Below are 12,017 nucleotides of genomic sequence, written 5' to 3' on the forward strand. Positions count from 1 at the left end.
TTCTCAGTCTTCACACCAAAAATCAACCCACACAAAAATATCCCATATCCAACCTCAGAGCTCCTCTCACACACATCCTCAGCCCAGCCATGCCTACCAAGCAGCCCCACCTTAGCCAACCCGCACCGGCTCGAGCTCAGACCGGTGAACGTAATGCCCAGAAAACCCAGATTTTTATAATCTTTCAAGTCCCAGAAAACCCAGATTTAGCACCAAATAAAAACAAACAAAACCCACTAAAATTAAACTTAGAAATCTAAACATATGAAGTTCATGATCAACTCAAAATCCATAATCAATATTAAAACATGATTTTTAATGGGTTTAGGAATACAGATTTGAAAAAAGAAAAAAAAAAAATTCAAGTGCTGAAAAAAAAAAAGGGAGAAATTAGAAATATTTATGGGATAATGATAATAAAAAAAAATAAAAAACACCTTCCGCAGCTATTGAAATTCATCTTCTCGACCGAATAGAGAGAAGAGATAGTGAGAGCTGCATCTCGTCTTTTCCCCACCGTGCCAGCGGGTTCGAGCTCAACATTGAAGCAAACAGAGACCAAGCTGAAGAAGAAGAAGAAGCCGTAGAAGATGAAGATAAAGAAGAAGAATAAGAAGAAGCAACAGCTAAGCTAGACAAAGATGATTGTGGCTTCAAACGGAGATCCTTCACTGGGTTTGTTGAGGGTTTTGGGAGAATATGTGGGCTGAAGGGGAAAAATAAAGTGAAATGGCCCCTTAAGTCCTAATATGTTACGCGGGTAGGCTAACCATGACCTGACATTGTGCTCAGGTATGGGTCCCACAAAAAAGTATAAAAATTGAGTGATCAGAAGCTGAGTGAAGTGTGCCAAACGGGTGGGTATAGAATATTGAGGTATTTTAAGTGATGAGTGACGAAAATTGAGTGAAGAGTAATGAGTGATGAAAAAAAAAAACCAAACAGCCCCTAAGCTTTCAGACGTAGCTCTATGCTAGAAGGTGATAGTACGTAGTACACATTCACATTCTAATGAGTTGTTTATATCTCTAACCTTCAATAGCACAACACAATGATTTTCTATCATTGTGAACCACTTGATTTTGTTGCACTTCATCTTCCACTCTTGTAGAATACCAAACCTTAGTATCAAGCCAAGGAAGGGTGCTTCCACATCTAATGTGAGAGGAATCTCCTTGATCCTGCACAACCTCTTCGATATGCTTCATACATCAACCTTTTTGCTACCTGTTCTAGCTCCTAGATTGGTTTTAACCAAAGCAACAGCCTAGAAAGGGGGAAAGAATTAGAGAGTTGAATCTTTAAAGGTTAAGAGTAATAGCACGTTTGATTAATTCAAAAGTCAAGCAAACAATTGACACCCATTCAAAAATTGATAAAATAAGAAATAACATTTTTTTTCCCCTGTAAATGATAAAAATGCTAGATTAATCTCCATTGTGTTAGTAATGAGGTAGAGTGCAATGAACAGTTTTTTGAATTAAAACACAATAGCCACTTTTGGCCTTTCGCAATGCACAAGGATCTAAACAAGACGGAAAACTTTAAAACAACAATAATAATAATAATTACAAAAACATAAAGCATGACAATCCTCATATGTGATAGGCTGACAGCATCCCACAATTTGTCATTAGCAAGGATAAGAACCTCAAGGGAAGCATCAATCTTTTTCTCCTGCAAGTTCTATAAGGATGTCAGTGGCTAATTATTCACAAAAAACTGAAAATGAGAAGCATGAAAGGGGCACTCACAACTAGACTAAATGTATCAACCAAAGTTCTCTTAAAGAACTTGTACTACTATTGACAGGTGTCAATAAACAATATTCCTCTAGCAGAATGCTAATTCACATATGTAGGTACGTTGAGAAATGCTAGTATAAATTTTGTACATTTTCAAATTAACAAAGATTATTAGTACCTATAATTATTCTTGCACACACAAAGGTAATTACGATGTAGGCATAATAATATCAGCAACTTCATTTGATTTTCTTCTTAATAATAATAAATAAATAAAGGTGATCTTAAGTTTTCATTTGAATCACCATTTACCATAGTAAGAAAGTAAACGACTTCCTTAACATAGTAAGCATCAGAAGTCACTGTTAAGAATCACGTGCACCTAAAATTCTGGATCAGCAACAACATATTACGTTGAGAGTCTATCAACATATGCACAAGAAAGCAAGAACTGCTCCAACTCTCCAAGTTGGTGTGATATAATTTTAATCACCAAGACATGCAATTTACCAAATCACCAAAAATCTTGAACATTAATGTATGATGTGCCTACCAGCCCACATAACAAATTCACCAGCATTCCTCAATCCATTATGGCTCATTAGTTTGGTCTAGCTTGTGATCTAAAGAAACAAAAATAGTTGCAGAAAATCACAAGATGATAAAAAAAAAAAGAGATAACAAGTTGTAGAATAGGAAAAACAACAATTTAGGCCAAAATGGGCAAATGCCCTTTTCGTGCAAAAAAATCAGCGTTCTGCCCCCTTTCTCAAACTAATTAGGGAAATACCCCTATTTTGAAACTCGATTTTCTCAAAATCGAGTTTCAATGTAAAACTCGATTTGTAGAAAATCGACTATAGGGCGATCAAACTAAAATAATAAAAAAAAAATTGCATGGAACTCGAGTTCATGGAGCTCAAGTTCCATGCAAAAACGCCGCTATAGGGTTTTAAAACGCCGTTATAGGGCTTCCTAAATGCAGCTATATGATCAAACTTAAAAAAAAAAAAAAAAAAAAAACGTGCAAGTTTGATCACTCCATACCTATAGCTTTTTTAAAGCCCTATAGTGGCGTTTTAAATGGAACTCAAGTTTATCCATGCAAGTTTACTTAAGTTTGATCATATAGCTGCGTTCAGGAAGCCCTATAGCGGCGTTTTTTTTTGAATACCCCATACTCGATTTTCTACAAATCGAGTTTTGCATTGAAACTCGATTTTGAGAAAATTGAGTTTCAAAACAGGGGCATTTTCCCAATTAGTTTGGAAAATGGGGCAAAATGCTGGACTTTTTGTGTGAAATGGGCATTTGCCCATTTTGGCCCAACAATTTAACCGAATCCTATCACATTAAAAAGATTTTATATATTATATTTTGTTTGCTACTCTCCATTATTAAATGGTCAATACATCATCTGCAGTGGCGCATTTATCAAAGGAACTCATTCAATTAAATCAACTAAGTCTCTAGGATAATGAGAAACAAATCCTTGAAGGGATTTCAAAGTAGCAACAAATAACAATCAACAATTCATAAATGAATAAAAAAGAAATGACACAATTGAGTGTTTTCCTACATCAAGCCAGAGCTTTGGTAGTGGTAGTAGCTCCAAAGAGATTGGAACTTTGGTAGCGTATCTCTTGACAAAATTCAAAATGAATAAACTCAATTCAAGGGATCATAATGCATTTTTTGCTTTATCCTTTTTTGTTCTTCTTTCCATTTGAATAGATAATGAGGGTCGAATTTTTTTGTTCGTTAAACATTTCCTAAAGCATTCAAACCCATATGTTGCAGTATTTTTATAGTTGATCAATCTTGATATACCTTAAAAGGTAATAGTGATATAAGGGTTGAATTAAGAATTTATCAGGGTGGCATAGATGGAAGCTCCAAACTAAACTATTTGCGATCTCAAAAATCAGCATGGTGAAGCAAACTGGCAACCACCCATTTATTCTCTAAAAGCTAGGTTCGAAGTGGTTTGTGCATCACTTTAAGTCCCAGTACTGCTAGGAAAAACATTCACATGGATTATACTTCCAAACATAGAGAGATATGATTATATAGTGTTCCCCAAATAATAGAATGAGCCAGAATAATTAGTTGATATGGAATACCACATCATCCATTTCTTGGTGGAATAATGTCAGCAAAGATGGTTTAAGCATGGTAAAAGCTGCTGATTCTTTTTTTTTTTTTTTTTACCCCTATTTTCTTTTGGCTGGGATGGTAAAAATAATAATAAAGGCACATAAAACTTAAATTAATTCTTTAAATCATAAGAAATATATAACCATTCCATATCACATTAAACATCATAGGGCCTTTTCATTTCAAGTTATATAAAGTCATGCAATTTTCTCTCCGTATTGGTAAACTTATAAAATCTTAATCCCAAAACCATGGGGTCTGTATCAAAATACATAATTTTCAAATGGGTAAAATCAAGAACAATTACCATATGTGTAGCAATATAATTGGGCACAATTTTTCTCCCAAAACATGGCCACGAACTCATCTTAAAATTCATGCAAGACAAAACAAGTAGCTCATTAACAATAAAATAAGCTAATACACATCTACTTTCTAAGATAAAATAATTTAAGTCAAACATTTGGACTCACTATAAAAATAAAAACTTGAAATATCAAATACCAAAATTTCAAGGAAGTAAGTTTAGAGCTCACTCAACTCAGTATGAGATTTGATTCCGTGCACTGTGAACAATGGTCAATCACGCTGTCTCTAGTGTCCATCGCATTTGAGTTTTGTCTAATTTTCCACCATTTCCATAGCTTGAAGAACAAAGCCTCTTATTTTAACAAATATTTGCTTAATTTGAGGCACGTTGTTTCATTGCACCTTTAATTGTGTTAACACCAAAAGTGAGAAACTTTTTCACATCTTAACACAAAGAGATGAGCAAGATAGGAAATATAGGATAGGAAAAGAAATACACCTTATAACAATAATTGAGGAGAGAAAGAAGAAGTACACAATTGACATCTTAGAGATATTTATGAAGATCTTTTCCCTTGTGTTCTCTGGGGAATTTCGTCAAACATAGGACTGGAGTGTTGTCACAAGGTTTTGGGCTTTGGATTTGGAGGATTCCCTGGGTTAATCAAGAATTGCAAACTGTGTACCAAAATCATTGGGCTATAAATATAAAAATGGAACCACCCGCTGGTTCATATTACTATACAATTTCTTCACAGATCAGCAATGGAACCACGGCAAAAGCTAGAAGGAAGTGAAAATGAAAGACAAAACTTCAGGCAAAATTCAAATACCAACACAGATTAAGAAGGATATCTAAAACAAGAATGAAAAACCCGCTGAAATTTCAGAGAATTGGGTTTTGGCGAAATTCACAGCCTTGGGTCAAAGCTTTCATCAAACATGTAAAAGGCTCACTACCAGTTTTGTGAAATTAGTATCTCAATATAATAAAAAAAGAGAAAGAGAGATAGAAATCAATCAAACTACTATAGAGAAATTTAGAGATAGAAAATACCTGTCGTGTGAGCCGCAAATCAGTCCTCTGCTTTTCCATTTCCTTCTCTCAACCTTTAAAAAAACCATCATCACTATCTGGTGAAAGAAAATTGGCAATTTTGCCTCACTCGGTCTTGTTGCTTCATACGGTGAGTTGTGAGCTGTTTTTATTTTTTATTTTTTATTTTAATGAAACGGCACCGTTTTCGCTCTCACCGTAGACGTCCAAAACGCAAAAACAGCCCTCGGCAAACCTGGCTTTCTCTCTCTCCCTCCCTTCTTTTTCTTTTCTCTTTTATTTGGTTTTCACACTTCAGCCAACGGAACCGTTTTGGCTCCACAAAAAACAAAAATTGACTAAATAAAAAGCACTGTAGACTGAGCACTGTAGTTTGAGCGATTCGCTCTTTTTATAGAGTTAGTAGATAGAAGTAGAAGTAGATACAAATTTGTTCAACTTTTGTTTTAAATGAAAAAAAAAAAACTACTTTTTAAAACAATCCCATTTTTAAAACTAGAAAACTAAATTATACCAACAGATATAAGCTTCTAGTGCCCTCTAGTTGTTTGATAAATTGTCTACACATGTAGAACCTCGGCCACAAATGATGGACATATTGATCAATCTGGTCCATGCGGTATCACTACTGGTCACTAATCAGATTGCACATTTTTAAAATGGTTAAGCTATAAGATCATTCTCATCAAAGATGCTAAAAGTGGTATATGCTAAATTTTAGCATCAAAACACACAAAAAGCCACTCTATCAAAGATTTCAAATGGCAAAATTTTTTACCTACTGGTACAGTGAGCTTGTATTGTAAAAAAAAAAAAAATTCATTTTATATTCCCAAACGGCTCCTTTTTTTAATTTCTATCTCTCTTTCCTCTCTCTCTCTCTCTCTCTCTCTCTCTCTCTCTCTCACTTCTCTCTTCTGTGGTTCATCATCTCTACCTGTCACCGATCTTTGCTCGTCGTTGTCGATCTTTACCTCTTCATCTTCGATTCGCCTTCTAATCTCCGTGGTGGATCATGGTCTTCGAATCTCCATGGAGGTGGATCGTGGACTGTTCTCTCTCCTTTTTCTGGGTTTCGGTGGTTCAAGCTTTAGGTAATCGTGGTTCATGGGTCACTTTGATTCTGTGGGTAATGGTGTGTTAGAGTATGTGATGTGGGTTGATTCGGTGGCTATGGGTTGTGGTTGGGTTGGGGTGGGTTGTTTGGGTGACTGGGGTGGGTTGTTGTTGGGGTTTCATGGTTGGGGTGGGTTGTTGTTGGGGTTTTGTGGGTGGTGGTTGGTTATGGGTTTGTGGAGATGGTGTATGGTGGGCTGACTGTGAGGGTGATCAGACGAAGAGAGAGTAACAGAAAGGGGAGAAAGAAATTAAAAAAAGAAAAAAAGAATAGCTTTTAGGTGGTGGCTGGCAGTAGCTAGCCTTGGGTGTGAGTTGTGCCATGGGTTGAGAAAGATGGAGAGACAGTGGGAGAGTGAGATAGAGGGAGAGTGAGAAATAATTTTAAAAAAATGAATAAAGATATTAAAGATAGAATATTTAAATGAAGTTGTAAAAAAAAAAAATATTTGATGTTTGGTATATTATAAAATAAGGTGTTAAAATTGTAAAAATAATGTTTTGAGATTGTAAATGCTACAATTTTTACAATTATTTATGGGAATGCCCTAAGGCTATTCACAGGTTTAGCCTAACTTAATTTGTAGTTTTTTGAGAACAGTGCGGTGAAACTTAAAATAGATAATATCAGCAATTCAAGGTTGAATAGTTGTATGTTACTTTTTTTATTAAAAAAAATGGTATATGTAAGGACCTAAAATCACGCACAGAACTCCAAAGCCCAATTCTCAGCCCAAAACAATGAATTTATAGAGAGGGAACAAAACAACAAAGAACCGCTTTGTCCTGAGGATTTCACCCGGAATATATAACCAAAAACAATCACTACTTGTCCTCAGATTTGTCCCGAGGAAGAATCTAATACACTTGATTGCCAATACTCTTTCTTCTCACTTCTCTCCAAAACCAACCCCCTCTCTTAGCCACCTTCATTCTTATTTATACTCCTTGCCTTTGTTATCTCCACCCTTCATCTCTCACCTAACTCTTTTTTTTTTGTTGACACTTGTGCATTTTCTTGTAGAAGGTAATGGAAATAAGTTACTTAGCTGTGATTTGCACTGTTCAAGTCACCTCTACATCAATGCAACTGATAAAACTGGTGTTCCTTATTGAATGCGGCCAGAAAACTTGGTGCAAAGCATTCAATGCGGAGTTCACAGCTACCGACCCCCAAACCCGATATTTTCACTTTCTTTGCCATATATCCCCACGTTACCCCCTTGCACTTATCCAGGCAATCACGCCTCTACATCCTCGAGCCCCTAACTTTCATCCTAATTACAATCTCCTTATTCTTTAATCTTCATCCTTGGTCTTCGGGTCCCCAGTGTATAAATAGAATAAGAGTTGGGCTTCAAAAAAGCAGCACCTTTAAAATAAATGCAGATTGGAAATATGCAATTATGAACCTTGCAGGTCAAGGAGAGAAACAGTAAAACATGGGTAAATATGTTTTTTGGCTGAATGCATGGGTAAGTATGTTGTTTTTCTCTTGCAAACGTGGATTAATTTAGGATTTCAGTTTATCATATTTGATTTCATATATTTTAGATAGGAATTAGTTTTTAGATTATTGTCAGTTGGAAGTTTTATGGGACATAATCTTTTATTTCTAAAAAGGTGGTTTTATTCTTCACTTGTCCCCACCAAAATTGTCTCACCATTCTAGTCATCTCCTTGCAAAGACCGTTGGGGAGCTTGAAGTAGCCCATAGTATAAGAAGGAATGGCCCGTGCGACTGCCTTGATTAGTACTTCCTTCCCCGCATTAAACAGAAGCTTTTCCTTCCAACCCACAAGCTTGGATGCTAATTTTTGTTTCAGCTGAGCAAATGTGTTTTTCTTTAACTTTCCAATTAGCGAGGGTAAACCTAGATAGGATTCATGAGGTTTGATAACTTGGGCACCAAACATGGACTTGATGACTTCCTGTGTGCGTGTGGGGGTATTGTGGCTAAAGAAAAGGGTCGTCTTGTTTCTATTTAATTGCTAGCCCGAAGAGAATTCATAAACTTGCAAAATTCTCTGCACTTCAGCCCCTTCCTACTCTGTTGCTTTACAAAATATCAAGCTATCATCCGCAAAAATAAGTATGAAATTCTTGGCCCCTTAGTCGAGGCAGCCACCCCTTTCAATTTCTTCCTCTCCGAAGCCTTGTGCAGCAGAGCCAAAAACCTTTAGCACAAAGTAGGAACAGAAACGGGGATAGTGAATCTCCTTGTTGAAGGCCTCGAGTTGGAGTGATCAGTCCACATGGTTGGCCATTAAGTCTAATAGCATATGTAACAGAGGACACACATGCCATGACAATACGAATCCACCGCTCATGAAACCCCAACTTCTCCATAATTTTTTGTAAACACCCAAATTCCACCCGGTCATAAGCCTTACTCATGTCTAGCTTCAATGCCATCTCACCATCCTTGCCTTTCCTCTTCCTATGAATATGGTTCATTAATTCATGGGCCACAAGAACATTATCTGTGATAAGCCTTTCAGCTACAAAAGCACTTTGGTTCTCACACACTATATCCTTCAACACAACCCTCATATGGTTAGCTATTACCTTGGAAGCAAGCTTATATGCCACATTACACAAACTTATAGGCTTGTAGTTAGTGACCCTAGAGGGGTTTTTTGTCTTAGGAATGAGCACAATGTGGGTTTCATGAAACTTAGGGGGAGCAACACCATGTTTAAGAAAGTTAACTATAGTTTGTATGACAACAGAATTTACAGTAGGCCAATAACGTTGAAAAAATAATGGAGGCATACCATCAAGACCTGGCGCCTTTAGCGGGTGCATCTGCTTAAGGGCTTTCTCAACCTCGGCCTCCCAAAAATCCTGCAACAAGACCTCATTTCATTCTGTTAATGACTTAAGGGTGTATGGCATCCAACAATTCTTCACTGACTGTCGGGCAAGACAAAGTGAAAAGCCCTTGGAAATACTATACAAGAATATGATCCATGATATCTTCCTCATCCTACTAGTTACCCGTAGAGTCTAAAAGTCGAGTAATGGTATTCCTTTAGTGCCTTTTTTAGGCTTTCTCATGGAAGAAAGAAGTGTTGCTATCCCCTAACTTAAGCCAACAATTCCTTGACTGCTGCTTCCACATAACTTGTAATGCCCCACACTTAAAAAAAAAAAAAAAAAAAAAAAAAAAAAAAAAAAAAGGCAAAGTGGCAGATTTTTGTTGAAGCCCACGTGATCCCCACCTACCCCTTAATTCCCCACCACTCCGTTTCTCCCAAATATCTCCCTTCCCTTGGCCGGCCTTACCCTTCTCTCTTCTTGTTTTTTTTTTCTTCTTTTCACACAAACATAAACACACACTTATATCTCCCCCTCTTAAAGTCCTATATCTCATCTTATTTAAGGTAAGAGCTCTCATCTTTTTGTGGGTTTTCATATTTTTTGCTAAAGGTTCTTCTAATCTAAGTTTTGGAAGTGATATTCATATGTTTATGTATATGTGCTTTGTTTTGGTGGACATATTTGGTGAATAATTGTGAATTTTGTACAATGGTAGCCATTTGAGGTTTACCCATGGTAAGGATTTGGGGATTTTTGCTTGCTAATGTAAGGTAGTTGGTAAATCTAATCTTTATTGTTTATTTGGAGCTAGTGGAGGAATTATATTTGGGTTTGTAATGGTGGGTATTCTTATATATGTTGTTGTTTTATGGGTCTCTTGAAAATGACATGTATATTGAGGAAGAAATTCATAAAGTGTTAGAATCTCTTATGGTAAAGGTGAAGCTTGGAATGACATGATGATAAGTTGGAGTCTATGCCTTGTAATGAAATTATTGAGAAACTTTGGAAGTGGAATACATTATTTGTAAGGTTAAATGCTAGGCTTGCCTATTTAATTTCTTAGTTAGAAATTTCTAATTCATAGCTAGATGCAATGTCAAGCTTTATGCTTATTGTGATAAGTTTTCTTGATATTGTTTAGGTTCTAGCTAATCTTATTTGGAGCTTGGAAAATTAGGTCTTTTTGCGGGTTACAAGGTAAGCAGCTTTTTAATGGGATTTTTTGGAAAATAATCATGTTGCATAAATGTTGTTTTTTGGTTAAAAACATTTTTGGGAAATTATATATATGGATCTATGTTTTCTTAAAAGTATTGTGTTATGACCCTATATATTATTATATATAAAAATGCATCATATTTGGTATTGCATTTGGGGAAATGTATGGATTGTTGACATGGAAAATATGAGAACTTTGACTTAATCCTGTGATAAGGAATTCATGGACTATATGGTATATTGGAAACTTAAAAGTGCTTATTTACCTTGTCTTGTATTATTTGGGAAATATTGACGCAAAACATTTTTGACAAGAAATACTTTTGAGAATATTGTGGATATTTGGTTGTTGTAATACCTTATGAAACTACTTAGAAGTAAACTATGTATTTTGAATATATTGAACTTGTGAGCTTTTGATGTGGCTTTGCCCTTGTGCTATGATGTTGGTGATTACCCTGTCTTGGTGACAACAAGCCAGGTTGGAGACTCACACTTTGTATGACATGAGTAAATCCTTGTGTGTGGGTGAGGCCGCTGCCTATAGGGCCAAAAGACCACATGCAAAAGGGATACTGTGCGACACGTCATTCCCTGCTGCCCATGGGGGGGGGGGGGGGAAGAGGTAAATCCTTGAGTGTGTGGGTAAGGCTAGGCAGAGCCAAGAGACCACATGCAAAAGAGGTACTACATGACATGTTATCCCTTGCTGCCCATGGAGGGGATAGGTAAATCCTTGAGGGAGTGAGTGAGGCTTGGCAGGGCCAATAGACCACATGCCAAAAGAGGTACATATCATGCTAGTGTGTTTGGGCTCTAACTTGTTTGTGGCAGTATGATGTCTGGGTGATATCTCTGTCCTTGTAGCATCTTGGGTGAGGTTTTCTAGTTTTGAAATGGTATTGGATATTTTTATGGCTCACAGTGAATGGAATGTAGTTTCATAGTTATTTTTGGAAGCTTGGTACTAAACTATTCCTATGGTTCTTGCCATGTGGTTAATGAAATTGTTTTTGCATAAATTATATGGGAATTCCCAAATTATAACATGTTTTGTAAAATGTTCATTATCATAAAACTTGTATTTCTCCCACCCCCATTAATTATGCTACTTACTGGGCTCTGTCTCGTTCCATTATTTTTTTATAAACTTTTCAGAGTAGGCAACAATATTTTGAGACAGCTTTTTTGGTGGGTAATAGTAGTTGATTAACTACTGATGAAGGCTGAACTTTGTAATAGAGACATTAGATGATGTACATCTTAGAATAGGCTTGACTCATTTTTTTGTATATTATACTAGTTGTGACTTTATTCCCACTGATGGGATAGGCTGATGATATGTACTTATTTATTCAGACCTCTATTATTTTGTGGCCAATGGTCCTTGTAATTACGCTCCGTTTGTTTAAATGGAAAACTTTATGTAAAGATAGTTTTCCTTATTTTCCAATGTTTGGTAGCATAAAAAAATATGAATCAAAGGAAAATTATCTTTGGTCAATATAAAAAGTATGACTTATTTTTAGAGATTGTTTTCCATTAAATTTTTTTGGAAAACAACTCTATCTCACAGCAAGCTAAATAAG

The 12,017-nt window shown here is 36.1% G+C and overlaps 1 long non-coding RNA gene across 1 annotated transcript; it reads right to left on the reverse strand.

Moving 5' to 3' along the window:
* Positions 1–375: 375 nt before the first annotated feature.
* On the reverse strand, positions 376–5,514 carry LOC142638823 (uncharacterized). Its single transcript, XR_012845062.1, has 5 exons — positions 5,269–5,514; positions 4,711–4,994; positions 4,444–4,613; positions 4,210–4,269; positions 376–2,368 (listed from the first exon to the last, which is right to left on the reverse strand). It is a non-coding gene; the product is annotated as an uncharacterized LOC142638823 (long non-coding RNA).
* Between the last annotated feature and the right edge of the window lie 6,503 nt (positions 5,515–12,017).

The sequence above is a fragment of the Castanea sativa genome, chromosome 6 (genome assembly GCF_040712315.1).
Source record: "Castanea sativa cultivar Marrone di Chiusa Pesio chromosome 6, ASM4071231v1".
NCBI lineage: Eukaryota > Viridiplantae > Streptophyta > Magnoliopsida > Fagales > Fagaceae > Castanea > Castanea sativa.